Source organism: Cebus imitator, unplaced genomic scaffold (assembly GCF_001604975.1).
Source record: "Cebus imitator isolate Cc_AM_T3 unplaced genomic scaffold, Cebus_imitator-1.0 Scaffold819, whole genome shotgun sequence".
Classification (NCBI taxonomy): domain Eukaryota; kingdom Metazoa; phylum Chordata; class Mammalia; order Primates; family Cebidae; genus Cebus; species Cebus imitator.
The window spans coordinates 315,569-323,314 of NW_016108134.1; the positions used below are offsets into that span (position 1 = coordinate 315,569).

Consider the following 7,746-nt stretch of genomic DNA (forward strand, 5'->3'; position numbering starts at 1 on the left):
AATTCATTAGCCGGGCATGGTGACCTTGTATTAGATGGTTTTGCCTAACTGTAGGCTAATGTAAGTGTTCTGAGCACTTTTACAGTGGGCGAGGCTAAGCTGTGCTGTTTGGTAGGTTAGGCATGTTCAATGCATTTTTTACTTACAATATTTTATTTTTTTGAGACAGTGTTTCACTCTTGTTGCCCAGGCTGCAGTAAAGTGGCGCAATCTTGGCTCACTGCCACCTCTGCCACCAAGGTTTAAGTGATTCTCCTGCCTCAGCCTCATAAGTAGCTGGGATTACAGGCATGAGCCACAACGCCTAGCAAATTTTGTATTTTCAGTAGAGACCAGGTTTCGCCATGTTGGCCAGCCTGGTCTCAAACTCCTGACCTCAGGTGATCCACCCGCCTCAGCCTCCCAAAGTGCTTGGATTACAGGTGTGAGCTACTGCGCCCAAACTGACTTACGATATTTTCAATGTATGACCCCATTATCAGTCTCAGAACATCTGTGCCTATAATTTCTTGGTGATGACAACACATAAAATTGACTCTCAGAGTTTCTCAAGTATACAACCCATTGTTATTAACTATAGTCACTATGCTGTACAAGTAGATCTCTTGAACGTATGCCTCCCATCTAATTGAAATTTTGTATTCTTTCACCAATATCTCCCTCACACCCACCCCCCTCCCCCACCCTCTGGTAATCACAATTCTACTCTGTGCTTCTATGAGACTGACCATTTTAAATTCCACATATAAGTGAGAACATGTGGTATCTGCCCTTCTGTACCTGGCTATTTCATGTTACATAATGTCTTCCAGCTTTGTCTATATGGTCGCAAATGGTAGAAATTCCTCTTTTCTTGATGGCTGAATAAATAGTACTCCACTGTGTATTCCTACCACATTTTCTTTATCCACTCATCTGTTTTTAACACAAAACTGATGTTTAAATTACATATTGTTGGTGAAAGGATGAAGGGGAAAGAGGGTGGTGGGAGGAAAGAAAAGAGGAAGCTGGCCGGCCATCGTGGCTCACACCAGTAATCCCAGCACTATGGGAGGCCAAGGTGAGTGGATCACTTGAGGTCAGGAGTTCAAGACCAGCCTGGCCAACATGGTGAGACCCCATCTCTAGGAAAATACAAAAATTAGCCAGGTGTGGTGGTGCATGCCTATAATCTCTGCTACTCAGGAGGCTGAGGCACAAGAATCACTTGAACCCGGGAGGCGGAGGTTGCAGTGAGCTGAGATGGCACCACTGCACTCCAGCCTAGTGACAGAGCAAGACTCTGTCTCAAAAACAGAAAAAGAAAAAAGAAAAGGGAAAGATAACAGGAAGGGGAGAGAAGGAAAAACAGAAGATGGTAAGGTTTCCTTTACTGCATAGGGTTTTCATCGGGTTTGATTCTGCTTGATTTTCATTTGTTTGTTTGTTTGAGATGGAGTCTTGCTCTGTCACCCAGGCTAGAGTGCAGTGGTGCGATCTTGGCTCACTGCAACCTCCACCTCCCAAGTTCAAGTGATTCACCTGTCTCAGCCTCCTGAGTAGCTGGGATTACAGGTGCCCGCCACTGCATCCGGCTAATTTTTTTGTATTTTTCTTACAGACGAGGTTCCACCATGTTGGCCAGGCTGGTCTCGAACTCCTCACCTCAGGTGACCTGCCCGCCTTGGCCTCCCCAAGTGCAGGGATTACAGGCATGAGCCACTTGGTTTTGTTTTCTATGAAGCTTTGCTCCACTGAAGGATGCAAAAGTGTTTATAGAGAACAGCCAAGTTTGACTATCAGCAGCTCCGTTAGGTCCTTGAGACACTGACTGCCTCAGGCATGAATGGCTTGGCTTGAGAGGCAACAGAAGCCCCCTGAAAATGGCTTGAGGATAACCAAACACAAAGGAACTTGATGGATATGATGGAATTTTCACAGAACAGTATAGGTTTCCATGGGAAGCTGGGACCAGAATGGCATCTCTGACCCCTGGCTCTATATGGCTTTTCTCCCTTTTTGTTCCCACTAGACACAGACTATACATGGAACCAGAAAACCAAACCGAAATCTCAGAATTCTTCCTCCAGGGACTCTCAGAAAAGCCAGAGCATCAGACCTTCCTCTTCACAATGTTCCTCTCCACATATGTGGTCACCATCATCGGAAATGTCCTCATTATCCTGGCCTTCCTCACGGACTTTCGCCTCCACACACCCATGTGCTTCTTCCTGTCCAACCTGTGATCCTCCACCACCATCCCCAAGATGCTAGTGAACATCCATCAGAACTCAGAGCAGAGCCATCCCCTTAGAGGGCTGCCACCCAGATGTACACCTCCCACCTGTTCAGGACCATGGACAGCTTTCTCCTGGCAGTATTGGCCATTGACCACTTCGTGGCATTGTCCAGCTGCTCCATTACTTGGTCCTCATGTGCCCCGTGTCTGTGGGCTGCTGCTGGGGGCACCGTGGGTGATCACCAACATCCAGTCTCTCGTACACACCTGCCTCATGGCTCAACTGACCTTCTGTGCCGGCTCCAAAGTCTCCCACTTCTTCTGTGACCTCACGCCCCTGCTGAAGCTCTCCTGCTCAGACACGCACACCAATGAGCTGGTGATCTTGGCTTCTGGTGTCATCATGGGCATCGCCCACTCTCCTGCATCCTTCTCTCCTACATCCGCATTTTCTGGACAGTCTTTAAGATCCCTTCTGCTCGGGGCAAGTGGAAAGCCTTATCCACCTGTGGCTCACACCTCACTGTGGTGTCCCTGTTCTATGGGACCATCTTTGCTGTGTACTTACAGCCCGCATCCCCCAGCTCCTCCCAGAAGGACAAGGCAGCTGCCCTCATGTGTGAGGTGAGCATCCCCATGCTGAACCCTTTATCTACAGCCTACAGAACAAGGACATGAAGAGGCCCTGGGGAAGCTCATTGGCAAAGCGGCCGTCCCCCTGTCATACGGCAGAACAGTTACTGGATGCTTATCATGTTCCAGGATCACTGTTGGGTGCTAGGGACACAAAGAGCATCCCATCCCCTAGCTGGGAATACAGACAAAGAATAAATCCTTCCAGTACAACGTGGTAAATGTATCTTAAAGAGATGAACAAAGTGCATGGGCCCCCAAAGGGAAGGCGTGCATTTTCCCCATGATTTATCTTCCCCATGAAGATCAGAATAGCAAAGATCAAAGTGGCCTGAAATCAGCCCCTCTGGGGGATCGGGCATTTAGGGTTGCTAGGTGGATAAGAGTAGTTGAAAACAAGACATGTGGCTACACTCATTTTAGTATTGACAAAGGATGGGTGTGGTGGCTCAAGCCTGCAATCCCAGCATTTTGGGAGGCCAAGGTGGAACGATCGCTTGAGGCCAGGAGTTTGAGACCAGCCTGGGCAACATTCAGAGACCCTATCTCCACAAAGAAAATCATTTTAGCAAGACATGGTGTGCACACCTGTAGTGTCAGCTATTCAGGAGGCTGAGGCAGGTAGATCATTGGGCCCAGGAGTTCAAGATTGCAGTGAGCTATGATTGCACCACCATACTTCAGCAGCTTGGGAATCAGAGGAAGATCTGTCATTCATTCATAGATAGATAGAGCGATAGATGGATAGATAGATAGGATGGATGGATAGACAGACAGACAGAAAGACAGACAGACAGATAGATAGAAAGATGAGATAGGTAGGTAGGTAGATCAATTGATCAATCGATAGATAATAGATGGTAGATTGATAGATCAATAGACAGATGATAGAGACAGAGACAGAGAGCGACAGGGTAGACAGATGTAATAGGGAGACAGGTAGATAGATAGATGTAGTGCACCTGTCATCTTAGCTGCTCAGGAGGCTGAGGCAGGAGGCTCTCTTGAGCCAAGGAGATCGAGACTGCAGGGAACTATGACTGCACCACCACATGCCAGCCTGGGCAACAGAGTGAGACCCTGTCTGTAAAAGTAATAATAATAATAAAATTAAAAAAGGATGTGTTGAAGTCCTAACCCCAAGGACCTCAGAATGTGGCCATATTTTGATGGGCTTCCCTTTGTGGATAACCTGACCTTTTTCTCTGGCTGCCCTTAGCATTTTTTCCTTCATTTCAACCCCGGTGAATCTGATGATTATATGCCTTGGGGTTGCTCTTCTTGAGGAATATCTCTGTGGTGTTTAGGGTTTTACCATATTGGCCAGGCTGGTCTCAAATTCTGCCTCGGCTTCCTGAAGTGCTGGGATTATAGGCTTGAGCCACCGCACCAGCCTGACAGCTTCATGTTGGACTCCTAACCTCCGGAACTGTTTCTATTGTGTAAGTCACCTAGTTTATGGACTTTTTAATTTTTTTTTGAGAGAGAGAGACAGGATCTCACTCTGCCACCCAGGCTGGAGTACAGTGGTGCAATCATAGCTCAGGTGCAACTTCATCTCAAACTCCTGGGCTCAAGCAATCCTCCTGCCTCAGCCTCCTGAGAAGTTGGGACTACAGGCCCAAGCCTCCTGAGAAGTTGGGACTACAGGCCCATGCCACTGCAACCAGCAATATATATTCATAGAGCAGGGTCTCACCATGTTGCCCAGGCTGGTCTCAAACTCCTGGCCTCAAGCGATCTGTCCTCCTGGGCCTCCCAAAGTGCTGGGATTGCAGGTGTGAGCCACCACACACAGCCTGATTTGTGGTACTTTGTTACAACATCCCTAGAAAACAAATACAGTTAGTTTAGGAAATGTCAGCAACCTACAAAGACTGTCAAACGGCCGGGCGCAGTGGCTCACAGTTGTAATCCCAGCACTTTAGGAAGACCAGGCGGGTGGATCACAAGGTCAGGAGTTCGAGACCAGCCTGGCCAATATGGTGAAACCCCCATCTCTACTAAGAATACAAAATTCAGCCAGGTGTGGTGGTGGGTACCTGTAGTCCCAGCTACTCGGGAGGCTGAGGCAGGAGAATTACTTGCACCCAGGAGGCAGAGGTTGAAGTGAGCCGAGATTGCGCCACTGTCCCCTAGCCTGGGTGACCTAGGTGACAGAGTGAGACTCTATCTCAAAAAACAAAAAACCAATATCCCAATACATCCTCTCAAGTTTATGACTGACCACGTGTTCTGGTCAAGGGACCACAGGCTGAACTGGAGAAAAGGATGAAGGATCTAAGTTGCACGGATTTGCTCACTGAGTATCAGTGTGATGCCAGTAATGATGACAACAACCGAGATTTATTATCTAAACAACGCTAACTGCCTTATATGCACAGTCTCAATAAAGTTTAAACAACAGCCCTACAAGGTAGGTGCAGAAGTAATTTCCGGTTTGCCATTGAAAGTAATGGCAAATAGCAATGACTTCTGTGCCAACCTACTAGTTCTAAACACCTTTTTTTCACAGAGGGGAAAGTTAAAGCTTCAAAAGTAAAGCTGGCAAGACGTGGTAGCCAAGGTTCAAACAGCGAACCCATCCCAGAGTGCCGGACCTTGACGAGAACAAGATGTAGCTTAGCATTCAGAGTCTAGAGAAGAAGCCTGCAGATTATAGCCCAAGGCCAAATCCTGCCTGTGATCTCTTCTTACATGGCCTGCAGAGCTTAACAATGTTAACATTTTTAAATGGTTGGAAAAAAATAAAAGATGATATTGCAGGGTGCAGTGGCTCACGCCTGTAATTCCAGCACTTTGGGAGGCCAAGGTGTGCGGATCACCTGAGCTCAGGAGTTTGAGACCAGCCTGGCCAGCATGATGAAACCCGGTCTCTACTAAAAATACAAAATTTGCCAGGAGTGCTGGTGGGCACCAGTAATCCCAGCTACTTGGGAGGCTGAGGCAGGAGTAGGAGAATCGCTTGAACCTGGGAGGCAGAGGCTACAGTGAGCAGAGATAGTGCCATTTCACTCCGGCCTGGGTGACAGAGTGAGACTCCATCTCAAAAAAAAAAAAAAAAAAAAAGAAGAAGAAGAAAAAGAAGATGAAGAAGATCTTCTGCTGCCAGATTATAATAGATTCTGGATACTAGAAAAAGAAAAAGGAAGAAAATTAATTTTAAAAGAGAAAAAGAAGATTCTATGACCAATTAAAAGCATATAAAATTCTGGCTGGGTAGAGGCTCATGCCTATAATCCCAGTGCTATGGAAGGCTGAAGGGGGAGGGTCACTTGAGGCCAGGAATTTGAGATCAGCCTGGGCAACGCAGTGAAATCCCATCCCTACAAAAATTTAAAAATTAGCCAGGTGTGGTGGCGTGTACCTGTGGTCCCAGCTACACACGAGGTTGAGGCTAGAGGATCACACACCCAGGAGTTCGAGGCTGCAGTGAGCTGTGATTGCACCACTGCACTTTATCCTGAGCAGTAGAGCGAAACCCTGTCTCAAAAAAAAAAAAATAGTTTGTCCTTTTACCAAGCAAGTTTAATGACTTCTTTTCTTCAGAAAAACTAGAGCCTGCTACCCAAAGTGATACATGAATCAGAAGAATCATTATGCTTGTTAGAATGAAGGCTCCCACTCTATCCCACACCTGCTAATCATAATTTCCCGAGGCATTCATATGATCTTTAAAGTTTGAACATCACTGCAGGCAGCAATGAAGTGCACCTGTAGCCCCAGCTATTCAAGAGGCTGAGGCACGAGGATCACTTAAGCTCAGGAGTTCGAGTCCAGCCTGGGCAGAATAATGAGACCCCTGTCTCTAAAAACAAACAAACAAAGCCCAGCACTTTGGGCCTTGTTTGTTTGATCAGCCGAAGCAGGCAGATCACCTAAGGTCAGAAGTTTGAGACCAGCCTGACCAACATGGAAAAATCCCGTCTCTACTAAAAATACAAAATTAGTGGCACATGCCTGTAGTCTCAGGTACTCAGGAGGCTGAGGCAGGAGAATTGCTTCAGCCCAGGAGGTGGAGGTTGCAGTGAGCCAAGATCACCCCACTGCACTCCAGCCTGGGCAACAAAATCAAAACTCCGTCTCAAACAAACAAACAAAAAAGCTTGTAATTTAAAAGTTTGAGCATCACTGGGCTAGATGGGGGTCCTGTAGATAACCGGGACCCAAATAGGCTTTAGGTTCAGAGATACAGAAGAACCAGACCTGGGATGCTGCTCTAGCTCCTACCATGGAAGAGTCCGGGAGGAAACCTCCCCAACCGCTCTAAAAACTCTGAAAACTGCAGTTGGAGAAGTGGCCACTAGGCGGCATCATACCATTTCACCAATTGAATTTAAAACCTCTTTTTTTCCGCCCCAGAAACTCGTATTCTAGCGGTAAGCTGGCCCAGTTCCATGGGCCTTCGGTGTACTCTCCTCCTGGAAGAGAACAAGAAGTTCAAAGTTTCCATGATGAGAGGGAGCCTCTGTTGTTCAAAGAAATCATGGAGACTGGTGTGGCCTGAGCCCAGAGTGACGGGGGTGCTGGTTTGCAGAGGGCCCGTGGAGGGCACTGGGAGTCCCACGGTCTGCGGGCCACAGGGATTGTGACCATGACAAAGTTTAAGGAGGATGGGGGGGCTGTGCTTCAGAACGAACCCGCTGGTGAGCCACACCATAGATTTGGAGTCAGCACATTTTTTCTGTCAAGGTCCAGGTTGTCAATATTGTCAGCTTTAGGGACCTTACCATCTCCACTGCAATGACTGAACTCGGCTGCTGTCTGGTGAAAGCAGCCATAGATGAGACATCAAGGAATGGCTTGGCTGTGTCCCAATAAAACTATTTATAAACACAGAAGCTTCCATTTCATATCATAGGACATGTCACACAACGTAGCCTTTGGGTTTGTTT

The 7,746-nt window shown here is 47.3% G+C and overlaps 1 pseudogene; it reads left to right on the forward strand.

The window, feature by feature from the left end:
• Positions 1-2,024: 2,024 nt before the first annotated feature.
• Positions 2,025-7,497, forward strand: LOC108297594 (annotated as a pseudogene).
• Positions 7,498-7,746: the final 249 nt, after the last annotated feature.